Source organism: Typopeltis vanoorti, chromosome 9, assembly GCF_054136105.1.
Source record: "Typopeltis vanoorti isolate ZY-2024b chromosome 9, IOZ_Tvanoo_1.0, whole genome shotgun sequence".
In the NCBI taxonomy this organism is placed as follows: domain Eukaryota; kingdom Metazoa; phylum Arthropoda; class Arachnida; order Uropygi; family Thelyphonidae; genus Typopeltis; species Typopeltis vanoorti.
Genome location: NC_143557.1, coordinates 125,529,243 through 125,555,168, shown reverse-complemented (window position 1 = coordinate 125,555,168; position 25,926 = coordinate 125,529,243). Strand labels below are relative to the sequence as shown.

Below are 25,926 nucleotides of genomic sequence, written 5' to 3'. Positions count from 1 at the left end.
TTATGGGAAGGGTCACTACCCAGACTGGTTTCAACTTTTATTGAGGTCTCATCAGTGGGAGCCAGACACTGAGGTGATACCAAGGTTGAAGTAATGCAGAAGTCGTATTTCATACAGGAGTAGCCAAAAGGTGTCACACCTTAATATTATAATACTGTGGATTAGAGATACTTAGATGAAAGTTTTTCAATTTGGTTATACTATAAATTAAAGATAGCAAGAAATTATATACTTGGTTTTATCCTTTATCCAAGTGTAAGCAAACAAAGTTTGCGCCTGAAGTATTTTCAGGACTGCGGCAACTCGTGGTAAATGTAATGCGACTTCTGCATTACTTCAACGTTGGTATCACCTGTGGGTCTGGCTCCCACTGATGAGACCTCAATAAAGGTCGAAACCGGTCTGGGTAGTGACCCTTACCATAATGCTATGCATTATGGGAAGCATTAAGGGTCTGAATAGTAAAACAAGTAAGGGTTAAATAGATGAATAACACCATTAAGCTTGAGATGTAAAAAAAGAAACAACTGTGGAGGGAATTTAAAGAGAAGGATGACCTGCAGGCACACGAAAGGTATAAAGCACAGGCCAGAAGGGGTAATGAGTGTGGTAAGAAAAGCAAAAGCGGATTATGAAAGGAAACTAGCTATGCAAGCTAAAGAGAATCCCAAACAGTTCTTTAAATATGCTGCAAGCTAAAAAAAAAAACTGTACACGGCAGAATGATTTTAAGGAATGCCGATGGTAAGGAGGTCACTGAATCAGTCGATATAGTGGAATTATTGAGTGATCACTTTTCAAGAGTATATCATCCAGGTGATGACATTGAAAGAATGAAGGAACAATTAGTTTATATGGGAATTGTGATGAATGAAGTGGAGGTGAATAGTCTATTGCAGAACCTTAATGTGAATACATCTGTGGGATTGGATGGTATACCGGCACGGGCTTTGCGTGAAGCGGCTAAGGAATTATCAGTGCCCTTGACCATGTTGTTTAATCTGAGTCTCGGGTGTGGTTTAGTCCCGAAGGTGTGGAAAGAGGGGAAAATAGTTCCACTGCATAAAGGAGGATCTAAGACTACTGTTGCAAATTACTGACCGATCAGCATAAGGAGTCATTGTCAAGGTCTGGGAGAAAGTAGTCAAGGGAAAAATACAGGAATGGATCGATGAAAATGAGATACTGTATGGGGAACAGCATGTTGAGTAATCTTTGTGAAGGCTAGATCATGCCTCAGTAACTAGCTCAAGTTTTATAACACAGTGACGGCTGAACTGGATAAGGATAATGGGTTTACAGTGATACTGCTGGACCTGGCTAAGGCCATTGACAGGATACCACATGGAAGTCTAATCCGTAAACTGCAACATATGGGAATGCATATAGGGTTGGTGAGATGGATAGGAGGGTGGTTAATGGAGAGATATCAGAGAGTAGTTTATTCAGGAGTAGAATCCAAAAGACAGCCTGTGACTAGTGGTGTGCCACAGGGTTCTGTTCTTGGACCACTGCTGTTTAATTTGCCATTAACGATACAGGGAAGGATCTAAGGGGAACGGTTCATTTGTTCGCTGATGATGAAAGTTGGGTAGGGTAATAGTGAATGCAGAAGATGTCAAAATCTTGCAGGATGATTTGGATAGATTGGAGTTCTGGGCTAAAGAGAATGGATGTCAATTTAATGTGACAAAATGAAGGTTATGCATTTTGGGGTGAAAAGATTAGCAGCAGTATACCACATTGGTGGAACTGTACTTCAGGAGATTGAAGAGGCCAGAGACTTGGGAGTGTTGGTGGATAGGGAGATGAAGTTTTAGGGACACATTGCAAAAGTGGCTAAATCAGCTCATCAAATCACTTGGTTGCTGAAAAATACTTTGACGAGCAGAGACAAGCAAGTTATTGTTCCTCTGTACCGAGCCTTGATAAGACCTCATCCCGACTACTGTGCCCAGATTTGATCACCTAGGTTTCTTCTTGATGGGGAGGAGGTGGAGAGGATCCAGAGGCGAGTGATTAAGATGATAGCAGGTCTATGGAATGAAACTTATGAGAACAGGTTGAAGATTTGTGGGTTGCAGAAGTTGGTTGATAGGCAGAAAAGGGAAGATATGATTGAGACATTCAAATTGCTGAAGGGTTTCTATAGGATTAATTCAGATGATATTTTTGAGATCAGGACTGCTGGTGGGAGAACTAGGGGACATATATGGAAGAGTGTGGTTAGCAAGGGTGTTAGAGCTGGGTTCTTTACTTTTAGAGTGGTAAATGAGTGGAATATGCTCTGCCAGAGTCTGTTGTGGGTATTATGACAGTGAATGAGTTCAAGGCAAGGTATGATAGATACTGTGAGAATGTCGAATAGTTGTGTGGACATGATGTTTAGGGCCTCCCTCGATGAGTCTAAGGACTCCCTGGAGTCGCCTGTAATAATAATAATAATAATTATTATTATTATACATATCTAGTAGGAGATGTGCTTTGCATTATGGGATACTAAAGCAAGTGCTGTGAAGACATACCACCTTTACCACGAGTTGCTCCAGTCCTGAAAATACTTATGACGCAAACTTTGTTTGCTTACACATGGATAAATACGGTATATGCTTGGATAAACCAAGCATATACCGTATTTTTCCATGTATAAGACGATACTTTTTTCTAAAATTTTTAGACCAAAAATTGGGGATCGTCTTATACATGGGGGGTAACTGGTTGAGAGACCCACGGTTGCCATGGCAAAACTGCTGGTACCTTGTCTCCTTGAATTGGCTTCCGCCAATCACTAGCCTTTGTTCAATCTGTTGATTGATGTCCTTAATGGCTGATTCTGAATAAACCAATCAAAACTCTGAAAGCATTCATATGTCTGCAACTCGTTGGCAGGGTAAGTTAAAGCATATACAGTAATTTCTTAGTATCTTTAACTTATGTATCATATCTAGAAAATGACATATAGAAAATAAGATCCAATGCATATAAAATACTAAAACACATTCATGTGTTTTAGTATTTTATATGCATTGGGTCTTATTTTCTATATGTCATTTTCTAGATATGATACATAAGTTAAAGATACTAAGAAATTACTGTATATGCTTTAACTTACCCTGCCAATGAGTTGCAGACATATGATATAAAAAAAACTGCAAATATAAATGCAAAATAGATTTTGAAGAATTCTTAGATTACTTTACAGATATTTGGGCAGATAATACTAACATCAAAAAAAAATTACACCAAATACTTACAAAATGCTTTAAATGATATAATAGCAATGAAAGAATTAAAGGACAACTGAAGTAAAATAAAAAAAAATGGTAAATCAGCAGGAGAAGATGGGATAAACTCTGAACTGTATAAATTTGTTGGAAAAAACTTCAATCAGAAATTATTATAATTTTTAAATAAAATACATACAAATGGACAAATGCCACAAGAATCGAATATAAGTATAGTAATACTTGTATTCGATTCTATTTTTAAAAAGGGGATAAAATAAAACCTGCTAATTACAGAGGTATTAGTTCATTGAATACATGCTACAAAATATATAATAGAATATTTAATGAAAAATTGAAAATATACAGTGAAAAAAAAAATTATCATTATGTCAAAATGGATTTAGAAAAGGACACTCCACACTTATAGAAAAAAGAAGAGTATTTAGAAACTCATCTTTTGTTTACAGATTATAAAAAAGCATTTGACAAAGTAAAAAGATATATATACTGTTTGATATATTACCAAAAATAAATATACCTAATATTTTACTACATGCAATATTAAATATATAGAAAGATAATGAAATAAAAAATAAATAAATGAAAAAATGTCTGAAAAGCAATCTATAAACCAAGGAGTAAGACAGGGATGCCCTCTGTCTCCAACACTTTTCAATATTTATATTAATGAAATATTAATACAGTGAAACACCTTACAATCCAGGTATAGAAATTTCCCAGAATAACAAAATAAATACGCTATTATTTGCAGATGATCAGGTAATAATATCAGATAAGGAAGACAATTTACAAAGAGCAATATAAAATTTAAACATTTCAAACAGTTCTACATTATAGTAGAACAGTTTGGAATGAAAATATCCATAAATAAAACTAAAACAATGGCATTTTGTGGACAAACTCCAGTTGGAAGTAAAATAGCTATTAATAATAAAATAATAGAACAGATAAATACTTTCAGTTATCTTGGATGTGAAATATCATATGAGGGAGAAAAAGACAAAATTAAAAGCTTCAAAATTTTTTACAGATTATAGGTCTGAAAAATAGAACAATCAATCCAAATATTGTACAAAATAAAAAAAAAACGCTCGAAAATATACAATACTTTAGCAGTACCTATATTATTATATGGCAGTGAAATTTGGGCAATAAACAAATAAGATAAACAAAGAATAAAGATAAGTGAAATGAGATTCAAAATACCCATTATTTGACCAAAAAAGGAACAAAAGATATTTTAAAAGAACAAAAATATAAAATCAAGAGAAGAAAAACCAAACAATTACAAACAAAACTGGATAGAACATGTAAACCAAATGGCCAACACCTGATATCCTAAACAAATAATAAAATATAGACCAACAGGAAAGAGAAGGCTGGATAGACCTCAAGAGGATATTAGATGGATAATAAGACCAGAACAGACCAATATGGTCTATATACGTAATTAGCATTACGATGATGATGATAAAATGTCAGGGTGCCATCTTGGCCAGCAAACAGAGAAAAAAACCAGGAAAGCAAACATCAAAGAACCAAAGAATTTGTGAGGTGAAGTGGAAATGATCAGACAGGAATTAATTTTATTATTATTTACAGAGTCTATATTCTCACTGACAGTATCTAAATGGCATAAGGTTAGCAATAAGACAAAGTAACAAACCAACTTTTGTGGAAACAAAAGGACAGACACACATAAAGTGAATTTCATATGCTGAATATCTGGGAAAGTGCATCACTCCAGCTGTGAAGTTTCACAATTAGCTAATGAGGCCAAAAAGAAATCCTACAGTTCTTTCACTAGGTGGCAAGTAAATGGAGGAATGACTATGGAAGGGCAACTTTAAAAAATGCTATTGGTGGGAATGTAACAGAAGCAAACTGAGCAGTAAATTACTGAGTGAGCATTTTGCCAGATGCCACACTGCTTGATGGGAAAATAGAGGTTAAAGAAATGGAGGTGTTTAAAATATTGCAGAATGTCAGTGCAAACAGAGCCATGGAATTAGATGGCATATCGGCCTATGAATTACGAGAATGTGCAAAGGAATTATCAGCTCCTGTGACTAAGCTGTTTAATTTAAGCCTTAGTACAGAGCAGGTGCAATGGAATGCAAAGTGAAAATAGCCCCCATGTATATAAAGGAGGCTCCAAGACAGAAGTAACAAATTATAGGCCAATCAGCATCTCAAAAATTGTAGTATAGGAGAAACTGATGAAAGAAATAATAAATCAATTTCTCCAATACCACACATCAATGCCAGCCTGGTTGGCCGAGTGGTTAGCATATCTGCTCTCCACCCAAAAGACTGCGGGTTCAAATCCCACTGTGGGCATGGATGTTTGTGATTGTCTGTGAAAATACTAATGGTGGTGGACGGTAAATAGCATTGGTGTAGTTGCGGTTCATTGTAGTTGGTGGAGAGAGAGAGAGCGGTAGAGTAGGTACCCTCCCTCGATGAGTCTTTGATAATCTAATGATAATGTTTTAGAAGATTTCCAGGCCAGTTAGCAAATTATCCTGCACAAAACTACTACAGGTGACTGGAGGGAGTGTGTGGGAGGGATGATGGCAAGGACGGATTTAAAGAGGAGATTACTGAGATCCTCCATATGATTGCACAGTATAGTAAGGAATTCATTAAGTTCATTAGTATATATTTCATTTCACTCCCAATTTCAACTCAAATAACCATGAAAATTCAAGTGAAGGAAAACAAATTACATGCAGATAAAGGCAAACCTAACAAAGCCTTCCAGATTCACTTCACAAATACATCTGGTCTTCATTTCAATCACAACATGTTTATTTCGATCTCCAGTCTGCAAAACCACACCTTGATAATCTATGACAGTGGCGGCGCACCTATGGCACGCCCGAGAATTTTGCTGGCATGTCAACAATTTACATATGATATCCTTTTATATGCTTATAAATTATTCCATCTTTTATTTTTAATTGTTATAATACGTATAAGTTAAATTTTGTTTTATAGGAGAGAGCAGCTATGAAGACATGAATTTGATTGGTGCGGTATTAACAAAAGATCACGTGACCCAAAGACAAATGGAACCGACAATTTTTGAGTTGAAATGCTAATTCTCTTCAACCAAATTCCATAACATCTGCAACTGTCATAACATTCACTATATATTTCTTAGTTTTAAGACATTCACGATGGGGTGTCATTTATCGTTCCGACAGAACTTCTCATCACCGGCAGGCTCAACTCACACAAAGTTTCAACCCTTGGTTGATTTTTATTGCTGCTTGTTTGCATTTGAGCTGGAAGGGGAACTCACACAAGCATTATATGGCATGTTTCAATTCATGGTAGAATTTTATTTGAAGTTAGCCTTTGTGATTTGTCATAATGACATTGAGAATTTAAAATGCAATCAAACAAACACTTATTTCATGTAATTGAAAAATTGGACAATGGTTTTAGTTAGATACTGTGTTTCCGGCGCAACATATGGTTTCTGTCAGAGGAGTACATGTGATTCATTAGTTAGCACCGTTTTTATTCCAGCTGTCTCTAATTGCACTATTTGTTGAGAAATATGTCACACAGACTGCAAAAGCCTCTGCACCTTATTCAGGGATACAATAAAACTATTTTTTCTCTTGCATCTACAGTATATAATGGCTGTTGGGGAGGGCGTGTTGTTTTTTGTGTGGGAGGTATATACGCAAAACCTTTTAATGTCTTTTTTCATAAAGTGAAATCAGGGGTGCCAGTTATACGGGAGGGCAAGTTATATTCAAAGGTAAGTGTTTGCCGACAAGTCGGCATCCTTCTGCTGCTTCCCCTGCTCCACTGACTTCTATGGTGAGTTATAATACATAAATATTTTTATGTATTATAATTGTGTATGTAAATAATGCATAAATATTTTTCTCACTACCATTTTTTTTTTTTTTTTCAAACCCAACATCATTAAAATCAATTTAATAATACAATAATCAATTTTATACTGAATAATATTATAAATTTTTGGTGATCAGAATGGGATATATCAATGAAACTTACCAGAATTTAATTTAATGATGTTGGCCTGACGAAACTACAATAGTGTAGCATTAGTCTTGTGATTGATAACTAATTTAAATGCATACTTTTATATTTGTCAAAATGCTACACCACATTAAGTGTATTAATACTCTTTATGATTATGCCACAATTAATTAATACTTATTTACTAAAATAAATAGCCAAAAGGCTTCACATCGGCGATACAAAATTATATAAATTAAGTGGATATTAAATCCAACATTATTTCAAAGCCGACTACAGAAACTATAGACGTTTCGTGCGAAATTTGACCAGAGATCTTACGGGAATACACTCGCCGCCATACTACGAGTTTCCCTAGCCGCTAGAGCAACTGGTACTATATTGATGGAACTGAACTGCAGGAAACTGATGAAATGAGGGACTCCAGGAGTGAGGGGAGGGGGATGACTGTGGACAGGCAGTTGAAGTTTAGAGAGCACATTTTGAAGGTAACAAAACCAGCACATCAAATTACATGGTTTTTGAAGAACATACTAACAAGTAGGGATAATGACGCTATTGTTCCCCTATACAAGGCTCTCATAAGCCACATCTGAACACCTGAATTCCACAGGAGATTAAGAAGGAAGTGGTCCAGAGGCAAGTCACAAAGATTATTGCAGGTCCAATGAGAATAGATTGGCTATTCTATGAGAATGAGGAGTCACCCATGGAAAGTGAGTAAGAATGTGGTTAGTAAGGGTGTCAAGGAGGGTGGTGAGTAAATGGAGTGTGTTGCCAGGGGTGGTTGTGAGTGCCTCATAAGTGAATAAGTTTAAGGAGAAGTATGATAGGCATTGTGTGAACAATGCCAATGGAATAATGGATCTCCCTTCTGACTCCATGGAGATACATGTACAATAATAATTACACTATGGCTTTTTCATCTCAAAAGCAGCATCTGAATGTACCATACTACCAGACTTTTCAACTTCAAATCTGCTCTTTATCTTCTTCTTTGTATGAAAATCTTTGACCCATTCTATTAAAAATTCACTGATGCCTCTACTGCTTTCATAATGCCAGAAATCATTCTAACGTTTTGATTTTCCTCTCTTGCAAATGTTGATTTTCTCAAGTCCAATTTTCCTACTAGTAATGTCATTATCTAAGGAGATTTTAATGTTCACCTTAAAATGGATTTCTCTTTCCAACCACACAGTTCAAGCAGTCAGATTCTTATTTAATATCACCTATGACCTAATACAAATAGTTCTCATGACTACCAGAATACCACATGACCACAACCATTACCCTAACACTAAATCCCTTCTGAACTGACTTTTCTAATCATGCATGTTTGTCTAGCAATACAGACCGAAATCTAGTGATTTTGGTCTTATTTCTTCTCCCATGGAGCAACCACCACACAGCCACTCTCATTCATGTGTTGTATAACATTATAAGAATTTTAAGTGGAATGATCGTCATGACCTCTAGGCATAATTTCCCTGGATGGAGTATCATTTATCATACTCACTAAACAAGTCATAGGAAGACGTTGGCAAGAACATAGAAAATAAATATCAAGAAGGTGGAAAAATATTCTGGAGGCTGTTGAAAAAGCTCAGAAATGGAGGAAAGAGTGCTATAAAAGGAATTAGAGATGATAAAGGTGACATAAAAACTGGAGAAAAAGATATCTTTGAAGTATGGAGTAATTACTTCAAAAAATTGCTAAACGAAACAGTCAGTGACAGCTCAGTAGTAAAAACCACTCAACAGGCATGCAGTCAGGAATACATATCCATACTTGAAGTAGAAAAAGCCATCAAAAGCCTGAAATGTGATAAGACAGCTGGGGTATATGCAGTGGTGAGCTATGGAAGTTTTAACAAAGGGCTCGCTTCATCGAGCAAAAAAAAAACAAGGCTTAACTTAGCCCTTATAATTGAGAGTGGTGAATGAGTGGAATAAACTGCCAGAATCTGTTGTGGGTGCCATGACTGTAAATGAGTTCAAGGCGAAGTATGATAGATACTGTGTGAATGTCGAATAGTTGTTCTTGACATGATATTAGGGCCTCCCTCGATGAGTCTATGGACTCCTTGGAGGTGCCCATAATAATAATAATTTTGCGACTTTGTAGAGCTTCTGACAGATATGATAATTCCTGTAGGATATCAATCATTAATGCTAGATCTTTTAAAAATTCCAAATTGAGAAATTGGTTTAAAAAGCCCTTATTTTTATCGTTCGATGCAAAATGCTTGCATAAAGCTGGGTAATTTCTCATCAGCAAACAAATGAATTGTTCCTCTTAGATCCTTCCCTATATCGTTAATGAACAGATTAAAACAGCAGTGGTCCAAGAACAGAACCCTGTGGCACACCACTAGTCACAGGCCGTCTTTTGGACTCTACTCCTGAATAAACTACTCTTTGATATCTCTCCACCATCAACCACCCTCCTATCCATCTCACCAACCCTATATCCATTCCCATTTGTTGTAGTTTACGGATTAGAATTCGATGTGGTATCCTGTCAAACGCCTTTGCTAGGTCCAGCAGTATCACTGTAAACCCATTACCCTTATCCAGTTCAGCCATCTTCCTGTTATAAAACTTGAGCAAGTTACTGAGGCATGATCTAGCCTTCACAAAGCCATACTGTCCCCCATACAATATCTCATTTTCATCAATCCATTCCTGTATTTTTCCCTTGACTACTTTCTCCCAGACCTTGACAATGACTCATGATATGCTGATCGGTCGGTAATTTGCAACCGTAATCTTGGATCCTCCTTTATGCAGTGAAACTATTTTCTCCTCTTTCCACACCTTCGGGACTAAACCACACCCGAGACTCAGATTAAACAACCTGGTCAAGGGCACTGATAATTCCTTAGCTGCTTCACGCAAGACCCGTGCCGGTATACCATCCAATCCCACAGATGTATTCACATTAAGGTTCTGTAATAGACTATTCACCTCCACTTCATTCATCACAATTCCCGTATAAACTAAATGTTCCTTCATTCTTTCAATGTCATCACCTGGATGATATACTCTTGCAAAGTGCTCACTCAATAATTCCACTATATCGACTGATTCAGTGAACTCCTTACCATCGGCATTCCTTAAAATCATTCTGCCGTGTACAGTTTTTTTTTAGCTTGCAGCATATTTAAAGAACTGTTTGGGATTCTCTTTAGCTTGCATAGCTAGTTTCCTTTCATAATCCGCTTTTGCTTTTCTTACCACACTCGTTACCCCTTCTGGCCTGTGCTTTATACCGTTCGTGTGCCTGCAGGTCATCCTTCTCTTTAAATCCCCTCCACAGTTGTTTCTTTTTTTTTCAGCTCAAGCTTAATGGTGTTATTCATCCATTTAACCCCTACTTGTTTTACTATTTGGATCCTAAGTATACAATCAGCCATAACCCCCTGTAAATGCTCCTTGACCACTTCTGCTCTGTTGACGTCCAGCCCTTGCAGTTGTACATGCCACGGCACTGATCCAAGCAATCTCCTAAGCTTGTCATACTTGCCAGCACGGTAATTCCACATATACCCTGTCTTAATCTAAAATTTCACACCTTTAGCCACCTTATGATCACTCTCACCAATAGGTGGCAATATGGTCATATTCATTACAGTCAAATTCTGAGATGTGATTACCAGGTCAAGTACTCTCACACCCCTAGTATTTTCAATTACATGCTGTTTCAGATAGTTATCCCTTAATAACTGAGTAAAATCCATTTCCTTCCTCACATGTGTCCTCTCCTCCTTCCAATCAATGTTACCATAGTTGAAATCCCCCATAATAATTACTCTCCTTCCACTCATTTCATCAATTTCCCTATGCATACTATCTCCACCATCTATTCCATCACCTGGTCTATAGCAGCACCCAACTGTATATTTTATTCTGCAAGTCTCAATCTCACACCAAATAGCCTCAAATGAGCTCGTTTCACTATCCTGAGATACAACTTCAATTCTCCTTGGCTGCAGTTCATCAGCTATCATCAATAACACCCCTCCCCCCCTTTTTATTCTCTCTGTCCCTCCTAAACACACTATAACCTACATATTCTATCCCACTAACTATATCATCTTCCGTCAGCCATGTTTCATTAATGCCAATAACCTGTGGCCAGGAAGAGCCAATCAAGGCCAAAAATTCTTCCTTCTTGTTCCTAATACTCCTGGCATTAGTATACATGAAATGCAATGATCCCTTTGTCCCACCCCTATCTTGATGCGTTATTCTAAATATCCCATTTAGCAGAGCTAATCTCAGGTGGTATGGTCACTTAAACAGAATGGGCGAGGAAAGATTAGCAAAACAAGTGTTCTCTGCCAGATTGGCAGGAAAAAGACCCAGAGGAAAACCAAGATATATAGGTGGATTGATACGGTAAAAAGTGCCTTAGAAGATAGAAATATATGATAGGAAGATAGGAAGTTAGTAATGATGTAAATTTTCCATGTAGTACTATCATATCCTGTACCCCCCTTGAGAGTACATGTCAGGAATTTGATGATGATGGATTATCATTTTGAGTTTTGTCTTCCAATCCGAATTTCCTGAATATAGCAGTGAAGCAAACTTGATTGGTTCTGGAAATATTTATTCTCCATTCATAGTGCAATTATAAATTTAGTTTAATCCTTTACCCAAGTGTAGGCAAACAACGTTTGCACCTGAAGTTTTCCATTTCCTTCAAATGGAAAAGATGAATTCAATAATCACTGTGATGAGAAGAATATTTATATGTGGTGTTTAGAAAGGTTACTGTTGGCTAAGAAGGCACAGAATCAAAAAGCTAATGTAGTTATGATCAAAAAAGCACAACCAAATGGGTTGTACAAATAGGAGGAAGATGAATATAATATTGAAGATGTGGTTGCAGCAGCACTATGTGATGGAATGCATAAAGGTGAGGATGAGACAGGTATGAGTGGCAATAGGATCAGGAAAGCAGGAGTAGTCAGACCGAAGAGAGAGAGTTGTGGTATAGCAGTTAGAATAGAGAATGTTGGTGCTAGTAGAATAGCCTCAAAGACACAAGGATTGTTATGTTTGTATGCAAATGTAGGGAGTATTCAAAATAAGACAGCTGAATTTGTTGTAATGATCAAGTCAGTATGCTCACAGATAATTGATATAAGTGAAATGTGGTTGTGAGAGAATGATGTCAAGAATAGAAGGATATGCAATTTTCTGGAAGAATACAAATGAAAAAGGGGGGGGGGGAGAGTACTGTTAATGATTGTGGAGGAATTGTGTCCACAAAATGTGGAAGTTAATAGTACATGTGCAGATTTGAATCTGTGAGAAGTTGAAATAATAGGCTGGTATATCTGATAGGATACTATTATAGACCACGAAATGTTTAGGCAAATTTGCTGGACATGCAAAAAAAAAAAAAAAGGTGACTCTAATGGGAGACTAATTACAGGAATATAAAATGAGAGAAGATAGTGTACAGGAACAAGGAGAGCGAGTGTTGAAGTGATAAATATCTTAAGCAGCATGTGCTCTAGTGTTTTGGATTTGGTGATAACTTCACAAGCTGTAATTGTTAATTAAGCATTAACACTGCTGCCAGTTGGTGAGAGAGTGATCATGAGGTACTTGTTTGGTACGTGGGGAAGCAAGAAACGGTTGCTGCATAAAAAGGATATATGTGAAATTATAAAGTGCGTAAATATGGAAAGCTCTATAGTAACCTAGCATCAATATATCTGGAAGATTAGTTGTGCAGAAAAGATGTTGACAATGAATGTATGGAAATTCATAATAAAGCATCTGACACAAGCACCATATAACTGCATAGCAAGGATTAAGTACTTATTAGACACGTAGTCACAAGAATATACTAATTTTAAAATTTTATCATTATCAATTTCTGGATACATACCTACAAGGGGTGTTCAGGTAACTATAACAGCAATACATGATTAAGTTTACATTATTATTAATCTTCTATCCACAATTTTCTTCCAAATTAGTCTATTACTTATAAGCAATCCAATATTGTCATATCTAACATTTTGCTCTTCTATAGCACTTCTGACTGAATCAATCCACCTAGACCAGTGTTTCTCAACATGGGGCATACACCCCACAGGGGGGGGAGGGATTTGAATATTTTGGGGAGCAATTAGAAAATGTACATGCACATATTTATGTTATACTTTTTTAGAACTTGGCTGACTATTATGCTAGAGGGAGGGGGGGGGGCATCAAAATCTTTGAGATGTTAAGGTGGGGCATGATCCAAAAAAAGGTTAAGAGATACTGACCTAGACCTTGGTCTTCCTCTGGGTCTCTTTCCTGTCGTCTTGGCATCAAACACCTGTTTTGCTACCCTTTCCTCACCCTTTCTGTTCAAGTGGCCATTCACCTTAGATTATCTCTACTTACACATTCTTGAACATTAATAGTGTCGAGTTCCTTTCCAATATCTTTATTTTTAATATGATTCTGCCATTGACTCACTTCCCTAATTTTTCTCTGAACTCTCATATCTGTGGTCTCTAGTCTTTGATCAAGTGCTTCATTTCTAACCCAACTCTCAAATCCATAACACTGTTTTGAATACTGCTAGTTTGGTGTTTTGGCTAATTTCTCTCTTATTCCATATAAATTTATTCAGCTGGCTACCCACCATACCAGCTTTCCTTATTCTGTTGTCTATTTCCAGATTTAACGTGCCACCATCACTAAAAACTGTGTCTAAATAGCTGAAAGTTTTCTATGCACCTACTTTTTTCATAGTTTTGATTTTTTTTTATTGCTGATTTTCAAGCCAAATTTGTTACAGCTGTTATTCAATTTAGTCAGAGAATCCTGGAGACTTGCACTAGATGTGTTTAAGAGTACATCATCTGCATATAGAAAAGAGGTAAGTTTGTCATCTCCAATTCTAATGTTAGGCATAATGCCACTTTCTTTTGTAATGTGATCCATATATACATGACAAATAAGAGTGGAGATAATGTGAATCCTTGTCTTACCCCTGATTTTACATCAAACCATCTTTCTGTATTTCTATCAATTCTAACAGCTGACTGACCACTAAAATATAGACTATGTATTGCTCTGAATAATGTTTATTCATCCCATATATTGTACTGTTTTGAAAAGCTTTTCTCTGGGCACCTTGTCATATATCTTTTCCAGATCCACAAAACTTAAGTACAGATACTTGTCATACTCCCACATTTTCTCAACTATCTGTCTTAAAGGGAAAATCTGATCTTGATAACCTCTATCTCACCTGAACCCAGCTTGTTCTCCAAATTTCTCTTCCACAATCTTTCTCAACTTCTTTTTAAGTATGTTTGCAAAAATCTACTAGAGCACTCAGTAGAAAATTGCTCTGTAATTCTCACATTCAGCTTTATTTCCTTTTTTTACAGGTGGATACTATGAGAGCTCAATTCCAATTATTGAATTCAACCTTCTGTCCATGCCATGAATTATGCAGTGTAGGCACTGCAAAACTTTTATACTTTCACACTTAAGCATTTCTGGTCAAATATCATCTACACTAGCTGCATTTCTCATTTCAAGTTTTTGACAAATTTATCTACCTCAAGTATTGATGTCTACTTCTCTTTGCATTACTCTTGAAAATTTTTTATTATTAACATCTGACCTCCATAAAGTCAGAGACTCATCATGGGAGGCACACACTATTGCACACAATACTCATCCAACCGTGCTTTAAAATGATTCAATGTGTCTAGATCAGGGGTCGCCAAACTTCTTTGACCGTCAACCCCTTCAAGAGTTTCTTGATGTTTTATCGACCCCCTCTATTTTACTATTACGAAATTATAATAGGACAAGCGAAAAAGACGCTTATGTGAGTTTTTAGATTATTTATTTTATAGTTACAGTGTTTATTGTATGTATAATATAGTATATATTATTATATTACTACTACTATTACTATCACTAGTAATATCACTGGTATTACTAGTAATATTAATATACTGGTATTAATACCAGCCCTTCTCAATTCTTCAACATAGAGAAGTTTAGTTCATGAATGAATAACGATTGAATTGTAATATGTATGTTGATGAATTTTAGAACATTAACGCTCACATGTATGTCGATGGCAAAAATGAGGCTGGGATTGAATATGTGTAACTATAAGTAAATAAGCAACTGCACACCAGCCGGGCGAGAACCACAGACATCCATTTATTGGTAAATACGTCATTTTGGCCTACTTGATTGGCCTCCGTAACTATTTTCATGACCTTGATCCATCTTACAGGTCTTATTCATGTCACTGTTCCTACGATTCACTCTTAATTGCGTTGTCATTCAGGATGGAGGTAATCCAAGTTAGCCGAATTAAATATTACACATACAATGATGTCTTATATTTTTCTATCGACCCCCAATCGACCCCTACCAATGTTATATCAACCCCTGGGGGTCGATATCGACCACTGGTCTAGATTCACAACACACTCAGGCAATGCACTCCACTCACTAACCACTCTCTGTGTAAAGAATCTGCTCCTCACTCCTCTGCTCACACCCTCCTTATACAGTTTTCAGCAATGGCCTGTTGTTCTACCTGCCCATTCCCATTCTATGAAAAATCTCTTCCATGTCAACTTGATAACAACCCTTGACTAGCTTATATGTCTCAATCATATCCCCCCTCCTTCCTCCTATTCACAAGGCTCTGCAACTTACAGAGCCTTGTGAATAGGCTCTGCAACTTACATTCTCTCAATCTGTCCTCGTACTCCACATTCCAAAGACCACTAACCAACTTTGTGAATCTTCTCTGGGCTCTTTCCAGCATATCCTCGCCACCACGAAAACCTGACAACCAAATCTGTGCACAATAATCCATATAAGGCTTGATCAAGGCCTTATACAATGGCATCATAATCTTTCCATTTCTGTGTCAGGGTTCTCTGCTCCATTGCCATTATCCAACGTGATATCTTCACAACTTGTGCAATGTGCCCCTGAATTTCAGATCCCTGTCCACCATTCTTAGATCTCTCACCTCCTCTACTTCCTTTAAAGTTTCCCCACCAAGTGTATACTTTGCATCCCATCATTACTTACCAAATCTCAAAACCTTACACTTGGTGACATTGAACTGACAGTTCCACTTATTTGCCCATTCATTCAATCTATTCAAGTCCTCTTGTAAGGCATTAACATCAGCCTGCTAGTTGCATATCACTAGTGACATATTTAGCTAGTGATATGCAAACAGCTGCATATCACTAGCTAAACCCATCCCAATATCATTAACATACAAATTGAACAACAATGGTCCCGAAACTGATCCCTGTGGTACACTACTAGTGACCTTTCCTCTTTCGGGATACTGCAGCTCCATATACAACTTTCTGATACCTATCTGACAGCCAGTAACTGATCCAAATCAGAAGTCTGTTATCTAATCCCATCTGTTTCAATTTATATAAGAGCTTGTTGCATGGCAGTATCAAAAGCCTTTGCAAAATCTAAGTACATCACTGCATATGCATCTCACTTATCCAAGACATTTGTCACCTTGTTATACTACATAAGTAAGTTAGTGAAACATGATCTCCCCACCTTAACAAACCCATGCTGATAACCACAGAGAATACTGTTATCAACCCATTTCTGTATCCTACTTCTCACAAATCTCTCCAGCACTTTCACCACAACTACAGATATACAGACCAGCCTATAATTTGAAGCTACAGCCTTATCACCACCTTCATGCAGTGGAACAATTTTCTCTTTCCACTCCCTGTGCTGTCACAAGACTTTTATTAAACAGACATGCCAATGCCAATTCTCTGGAACATTACCTTAAGATGCATGGCGATATGTCATCAAATCCATTACCTTATTGACATCAGGTTTATTTCCACAAATACCTCCTGCTCACTCACAATTAAGTTATCCTCTCCTATGTTCTCTACACTTAAGTTCCTCATGATTCCACCCTGATCAGGATGAAACATCCTTATAAATTGATCACTGAATACCTGAATAATTCTTCTGCAGCAGTTATCATTCTACAACTTTTATCCATTAACATCGTCTTATCACAATCATTCTTCTTTCTACTTGCCACATATCTAAAAAAACTCTCTAGGGGGCTTTCTTTTGCCTGATTTGCCAATTTCTGTTTGTACTCTTTTGTTTTCCTTACTGAGTCACTCTTCTGGCTTGTTGCTTATATTCTTTATGTAACTGATTATTTCCATTATTCATCTTGTACTTCTTCCAAAGTACCTGCTTTTTCCAGATTTACACCTACCTTATTCAGCCTTTTGGCCTTCAGAATACATTCACACATTGATGCTGTTATGTATTTCTTTGTCAGTTTCTATGCAGCATTTATGTCCTTACCACTCAATTCCTCATTCCATGTTATAGCTCCAAGCGGTCTCCTAAGCTCATCATAATCACCAGCCTTTTAATTCCACATATATCCTTTCCTCACAAAAGTCTGCAAAAGTGATCACTTCATGATCACTTTCACCAATTGGAGAAATGTATGAAATCCCTCTCACAATTACATCCTCTGATGAAATGATCAGATCCAAATAGTATGGTTCTGTCACTGCTTGGTTCATTTAACTGTCTAATATTTTAACCAGAAACCACCCACTAGATGACATCCAGCACATGGCTCAACTATTAGGATTAACATTCTTTGTTCTAGCTTCACCTTGTGATTATGCCATACTGATGATGATGATGATCAGCTAGTTTCTGGTTGAAATAGTTTCAGTAATAAAATTATTATATTCTTGTGAATACATGTGTCTAATAAATGTTATTATGCCACAAATGTCCATTAAAAATTCGAAGGATTAAGCAAGTCAACAGAGTAGGAATGAAATGGATGAATAATGAAACTAAGCAAGCTGTGTTGAAAAAGAATGTTATGGTGTGGAATAAGACAATTGGTGGTAATCAAATCTATAAAGAGTATATATGAAGAGTGCAAGCTAAGATGGTGACAAGCATGGTAAAGAAAGAAAACATGCAGTATGATACGACATCAGACTGACCTTTGCAAACGGATATAGTGAAATTTTTGAATGTGTAGTTTATCAGCTTATACTGGTGTAAATTATGCCATGTAATATGAAGAAGGGAGATGAATATTAGGAAAATTGGAAGTGAAAGAAACAGGTGTATCAAGTGTTAACTGGATTAAATGTTAATAAGGCTTTGGAAATGAATGACATATCACCACGTATTTTTTAAGGAATATGCACAAAAGTTAGTTATGTCCTTGACCTGGTTATTTAATTGAAGCCTTGCAGTGACTAAGGTTCCTAAGGAATAGAAAAAAGGCAAAATAGTACCACTCCAAAAGCATGGTTCTAGGACAGAAGTTTCCAATTATAGACCCAGTCCATATCAGATTTAGTACCACTCCAAAAGCATGGTTCTAGGACAGACGTTTCCAATTATAGAGCCAGTCCATATCACGTTGGAGGCTCTACATCCAGTCCATATAATTGCAGTTATAGTCAAGATTGGATTGATGGACATAGTATTCTTTATGATGGTCAACATGGACCTGTAAAAAGTAGGTCATGTTATATCAATTTAATTGCATTTTATGATAAGGTAACGAATGTGTCAGATAAGAGAGAATCATACAGTGCTATTCTTGGACTTTGCAAAAGCATTTGGCAGATTACATGATGTAGTGTACAAGCTGTAGTAGAGTATGGGAATACATAATATATAGGCTAGATGGATGGCTGAATGATACCAACAAGTTGTGTATGATGGAGCATCATCATCATCATCAAATTCCTGCCATGTACCCTCAAGGGGTGTACAATGGTGGGGTGTACATGATGGAGCAGTGATTCAAAAAAAAAAGGAGGATAACCAATGGTGTGCCCCAGTATTCTGCTCTTAAGCTCCTGCTGTTTAACGTGTTTGTAAATGACATATCATGTGAACTGACTGGGGATCTTCAGTTGTTTACTGATGATGCAAAGTTGGGGAAAATTATAAGTAGCACTACTGATGTTAATTCCCTTCAGGATGATTTGAACATACTTTTGGCTTGGACAAAGGAGTGGAGTTGTAGTTCAAATATTAATAAGTGCAAGCAATTGCATTGTGGAGTGCAGAAATATAACGCTGTGTACTATATTGGCAGTGCTGTACTGCACAAAGTGGATGAGATTTGAGATTGATGTTGTCAGTAAACTGAAGTTTAGAGGGCATATCAGAAGCAATTCAAAGACTGCACATAATGTAGTGCCACCATGATAAGAAGTAGAATAATATGTACGGATAAGGTGGTTATGCCACTGTATAAAGCACTAGTCAGATTACACTTTGCCTACTATGCTCAGATTTGGTCATCTGGCTTTTCATTTGATGTGGAAACATTGGAGAGGGTACAGAGAAGAGTAACGGATATCAGGAATCTGGAATGCTGGCTATGGAGATTGAAGAAATGTGGACTGGAAAGTTTGGTGGACAGGAGGAAAAGAGGTTATATGTTAAAGATGTTTAAGTTAGCTGGAGGATTTTATTGGATTATTGCAGAGGAAGATAATAAAGAGTAAAAGGAAGAAGGGAAAGAACTAAAAGCCATCCCTGGAAGATATTGAGCATATCTTCCAGGTAAGAGCATAGTGAAGAGGGGGTGTGAGGAGTAATTTTTTTACATGGAGAATTGTGAGTGAATGGAACACCTTACCAGAATACGTTAACGTAGGGGGCATTAAAAATTTTACGATTCAGTACATTGTCAGTTGAACGAACCTTCCATGATGAGTCTGCCAATTCCATGGAGGGTGTAGTAGTAGTAATAATAATAATAATATATGCACTTTTTCAACTGGAGGTGACTTAACAGATCTCATGTGGCAGAGGTTTTCCTCCCAGAAAGATGGGTTTTGATCGTGCATACAGACATATCAGTCAACCAAGAACTTGAACAATTTACACATAAAAATACTATTAATGGGGAGTAGATGGTATTGTGCATAGATGATGGTTAGTACAACTTTGTGTAGTACCATTCAATAGTTTGTACTAACCATCATCTATACACAACTGAAGATCCCCAGTAAGTTCACATGATATGTCATTTACAAACAAGTTAAACAGCAGGAGCTTAAGAGCAGAACACTGGGGCACACCATTGGTTATCCTCCTTTTTTTGAGTCACTACTCCATCACACACAACTTGCTAGTATCATTCAGCCATCCATCTAACCTATATATTATGTATTCCCATCCTCTACAGCTTGTACATGACATCACGTAATCTGCAAAATGATTTTGCAAAGTCCAAGAACTTGTTGTGGGAGGGCGCTTCACTCCACATAAACCACTTTTCCATACATAATCCTAGCTGTCATGTGTAGATCTAGGATTATGTATGGAAAAAGTGGTTTGTGTTGAGTGAAGTGTCCTCCCAACAAGTTCTTGGACTGCTTTAAGGCATAATAATTCCATATCTAAACCAAAGGAATGCAAAGGTGGTACAGGAGAGAAACTGATCATATTAACTAGATTTCATTAAAATAATCTTCTTTTTCTGTTCATATCAAACCCAAAACAGCTGTAAGCAACCTACCAAATCTTAAACCTATTGAAAGGGCTAAAAGAAGGAAAATTTGTGTCCTGTTACACTTTCTGATCTCTTACATCATTGGCTACAATGTTAGTTCACCCCTGTTTCTACCTCATATACATTCAGGTGATTCCAATGAATTAATACTTGGGGGGGGGGGGAATCTAACTTCTTGGCTTCTTACTTTTCCTTTCCTCTAATCCTTATGTAGATGAGCTTGGTAAATGTCCTTCTACCATTCTAGGCAAAGATCAGAAGAATCTTTTCCCAAATGTGCTAATTGAGCTTCTTCAGAGCACAAATTGCAAATACTATAACACACACAGCATTCAGATCGTTGCTGACACCTTGATAAGACATTAGTTCCTTTCCAAATTGAAACTGGAAAGGAACTACTATCTTATCAAGGTGTCCTCTATAGACTGAATAAGAAACAAGTTAATTCTGCATAATGCAAGACAAAATACCTAAGACCTGGAAGATAGTCATTCTAAGACCACATTAAGCTTGACTTCTCTGAATTAATTTGTTCCTTATTCAGTCTATAGAGGGCAACTTGATAAGACATTAGTTCCTTTCCAGTTACAATTTCAATTATTTGTGCAACAATCTGAGTGCTGTGTGTGTTAAAGCAGTTGCGATTTCTGCTCTGAAGAAGATAATTTAAAATCCAAAAAACATTAGAAATTAAATGAATTATTTTTGTTCTTATTGTGTTATTTATACAATTAAAGCACTATTATAAATAAACACCAACACCCAATTCTATGGTTGGTTAGTCATAGAGAAGTGGCAGGTTTCCCTTCTCCCTGAAAGTGAATTTTCATCCCATAAAATGGGAAATTGGCTAAAAGAACACATGCAGCTTACACACAATGCACTGGCTTCATAGCCTTAGCTGATTTGGTTGTAATTCCACAAACAAATCAACAGCTATTTAATTGTCCTTAATAGTTCAACCCCAAAAACTCTAAGAACAAATTTTTCTTGCTGTTCATTCAGTTGTCCCCACCTGTCTTTTGGAACATCCTCCCTCTTTTCTATTCCATAAAGAATATGATTTATGGGACTTGAAATCTTTAATAAGTATCATCTTTTTCCTTGCCTATCTTCCCATTTACAACTAATGCATAATAGATTGCACAATCTCTTTTGTGGATGGGATATCATTAAAAAAAGAAAAAAAAAACCTCAATGTAGCAACAGCACCCTTCATGTACAGCACTTTCTTCTTCAAGTGTCATCCCCTAGAAGGAGGTTGGCAACCATGTCACGGAACCTTTTTCTTTCTTTTGCTGCTCTGGAACATTTAGTACAGCACTTTACACAGTTGTAATAAAGACATGATTCTGTCCCACAAACTACTACAACACTACAGGGATTGTATTGCTCAGAGATGGTGCATATCAGCATGAATTCTTCTAACACACTATAGTATGACTGTTAGAATGAACACAACAATAATAGCTATATAAAAAAAATAAAAAAATATCCATCAATGTTAAAAGAATGAATGTAACTCATGCATTTGCATTCATTCAATATTTGCTTTTATTATTAACTATGGTGCGAAATCGTTAGGTAAGTATTAATGAATCCCATTTTACATTTTCCATCTTCACAATAGTGGAAGGGCACAATATTTTTCTCTTCTTCTTTGGTGCATCAATCCGAAAATTGGTAAACATAGCAGCACATCACAACATCCTGTCTTGTGACTTCCTTTTTATCTCTTCATAACTCTTAGCGCCAGTTAGCATCATTATGTTATTTATATAGGAAATTCTTGGTCTGCTCGTGGCCTCTCTCCTTCTACAGGCCCTCCATTATTTCTGTAATCAGTCCATGCCTCAAATGGTGTCCAATTAGGCCTTTTTCTTCTCTTATTGATGTGTTTCATTAATGACCGCTCTTTATGAACAACATTTTTACTCTTATGTAAATAATGCAGTGCATGTGTTAATGCATATCTTAATTTAATCATCGTAACCACGAATATCTTTCTAACAGCACTGCAGTTTATAATATTTGAAAATACAGCAGAATGACAATCACAATAAGAAAGTGCAATTTAAACTTAAGTACAATGTAGTTATTCTCAAGTTCACCGCAAAAAGCTGGGGATGGAGGGAATGCACGTTTTAATACATCATCCTTACCTTACTGAGCTAAGCACCAGTTAAAACTATTACATGATAGACCTTATTTCAATAACTGCGAAATTTGTTGCATACAGTTTTGGTTTTTTAAATGTTCATTCCAATCGAAAAATTACATTAATACCCGCATTAGCTACTAATTCTTCCACTATTCTAAACTACCTACACGCAACACTTTCAAATCACCACACAAGAAATATACTTGCATACTACACAGTAATTCAAATTATTCAAAAAGAAAAAGAATAAACTATCGTTTTATAAATGCGTTTTTAAATATCAGAATTTTTTCCAAGATTTTCTGGAGATGCTATTTTTTAATTATCCTTAATATATAACAATTAATTTAATTAATTAATTAATTTAAAAAATTAACATTTTCGAAAACACATTAATATAAGACAAACGATATATATGTAGATGGGTGCGTACAAGTAAGAAAAGGAAGCACATGGTCTTGCAATCTTCAGAGATAACTATTAACAGTAAAATGGGCCCTAATGAAGAATTCAGGGCTTTAGCAGCGGATCTGTAATAAGTTGTTGTTGTTGTTGTTGTTGTTGTTTTGCGACAACTCAGTTGGACAAATTTCTGTCCTGCAGTACCTTCCCCAATCAACTGTAAGTAGTGTTAATGTAAGGTGGAAATGTCTAGCTTTGCTTTGTGATTATAACATATTACACTTGTAACATGTGATTGTAACATAATAGAGGGATTGGATGTGAACGGTATAGTATGTTCAGGGAAGACAGAATGGGGAAAGAGTACTTGCTGATGATAGCGGATGAATTGTTGCCAAAAGAATAGGAGATAGGTGGGAGGTGACTGTTCATTTGAAGCAGTCAGGTATGAGATCAAGCCAGTGAGACAAAATATACGTATGGTTGTTGTTATATGCCAGGGAGTTCCACGGATGATCTGGAAGACAAGCATCAGCAAATTAGTACAATGAGTATAGGTCGAGTGATTATTATTGAAGACTTCAACTATAGAGATATAAACTGGAAGGAAGAAAGGTCACGTGGCAAGAAGGAAATGAAATTTATACACCTACTAGTGAGAGATAATTACTCGAAGCAGCATGTGATGAAGAGGACTAGGAGTGTGAGAGTATTGGCTTGGTCATAAGATCAGAGGAACCATCCATAACCAAGGGGGCTACATGGACTCCGATTAGCAATAGTGACCATGAAGATTGTCTTGGAAGATTGTAGGAATATGAGAAAACATGAGGAATATTCTGTCGATATAGAATTTTTTGCATTTTGGGTACAGTTACGTACTCCAGGAAATAGATGTAGCTAGAGATTTTGTGGTTGTGGTAGCCAGAGAGTTAAAGTTTAGAGGACATATTCCTAAGGTAGCCATATTCTTAAGATTATTTACTTGGCTATTGAAGAACACATTAACATGTAGACATACGAAAGTTGTTATTCCTTAAGCAAAGTGGATATTAGATCCAGCATTATTTCAGAGCTGGATGTAGAAACTATGAAAGTTTCATAAGTTGACCAGAGAGCTGGAAGGAATACATTCCTCAGCATTCAAGAGTAGCCTTAGTGTGAACTAATTAAATGACATAGGCACCGCCCAAGTGTCTGTATATTAGCCTTTTATTAGTCCATTTTGATAAGGTATCACTGACCTGACAGCTCTTTCGAACTGGTTAATTCTCTTCAGAGACCCCTATATAAGTAGAAGGTCTGCTCCAAAAACGAGTGATCAGAAGGATCACTGAGGAAAACCACTCATATTCCAGGGAAAGTATTCACTAACACAGGCTCGATAGAGGCAAGACAAAAACACCAATCAACGGATACTCAAAATGCTCCTACTGTATAAGTAAAGAACCTCTCTAAAAATTAGGTGACATCCTCCCCCAAGACCACTCCCTACGAATGACCGAAGGATGGTCTAACTCAGTGACAGTCTCAACCTAACACTGAGCAGAACCGCTCATATTCCAGTAGAAAGCATTCACCGACATCGTCGCGATAGAGGCCACGCTGAAAAACATCAATCCTGGAGACTCGAATAGTTCTCCTAAGGAAAACCTTAAGAGAGCTAAAACTCTCGTTCTACTAAGGAACTTGAAATGTCAGGGAAATGTATTTTTCGTAAGTGAACACTCGGTCGGTGAGTAAAAGTAATTACTAAAGTAAAGAGCCAAAAGGATTCAGTTTTGCATGTTTTGCAGTTTTCCATTGCCAACTGAAACCGTTTGGCTCTTTATTTTAGTAATTACTTTTATGCACGGACAAAGAGTTCGATTAAAAAAATTACATTTTTCTGACATTTCAAGTTTCCTAGTACAAACGATGGTTTTTGCTCTCTTGGGTTTCTGCTGGTCTCTGAAGAGAACTAACCAGTTCGATACATCTGTCAGGCCTGTGAAACCTTACCAAACTAGACCTTTAAAAGGCGAATATACAGACCCTTGGGCAACTCCTATGTTGTTAAAGTAGTCCACACTAAGGCAACTCGTGAACACCGAATAATGTATTACCGCAAGCTCCATAGTCAATTCACGAAACTTTCATTTTTCTACATTCGGCTTTGAAGTAATGCTGGATCTAATATACACTTTGTTTAGGTAATTTTTGCATTGTGAGTTAAAGCCTTTTGGCTCTTTATATTAGTTATTGTTCCTATTTATAAGGCCTGCTTACGTCCACATATGGATTACTGCGCTCATGTCTGGTCTCGAGGGTTTTTAAGGATGAAAAAGCGGTGGAGAAGATTCATAGGCCAGTAAGTAAGATGGTGAGTGGTTTTTGAAATGTTCCGTATGAGGACAGATTGAGGGTGTGTGAATTGAAGAAGTTGGTCGATAGGAGAAAAAAGTGGGGATATGATAAAATAATTAAGATACTGAAAAGGTTTTATAGGATTC

At 36.7% G+C, this 25,926-nt stretch overlaps 1 protein-coding gene across 4 annotated transcripts in view; it reads right to left on the bottom strand.

Moving 5' to 3' along the window:
* The window catches only part of LOC150103507 (uncharacterized), a 107,548-nt gene extending 84,305 nt beyond the window's left edge, over positions 1–23,243 (bottom strand). For 2 of the 4 annotated variants that reach the window (XM_090397611.1, XM_090397615.1), the window contains exon 1: positions 23,034–23,243. The gene's annotated coding sequence lies outside the window, so the exon portion shown is untranslated. Of the gene's footprint in view, positions 1–7,286; positions 7,433–13,182; positions 13,275–23,033 lie in introns of those variants that run through there. The other 2 variants (XM_090397613.1, XM_090397612.1) reach the window with 2 other exon arrangements.
* Between the last annotated feature and the right edge of the window lie 2,683 nt (positions 23,244–25,926).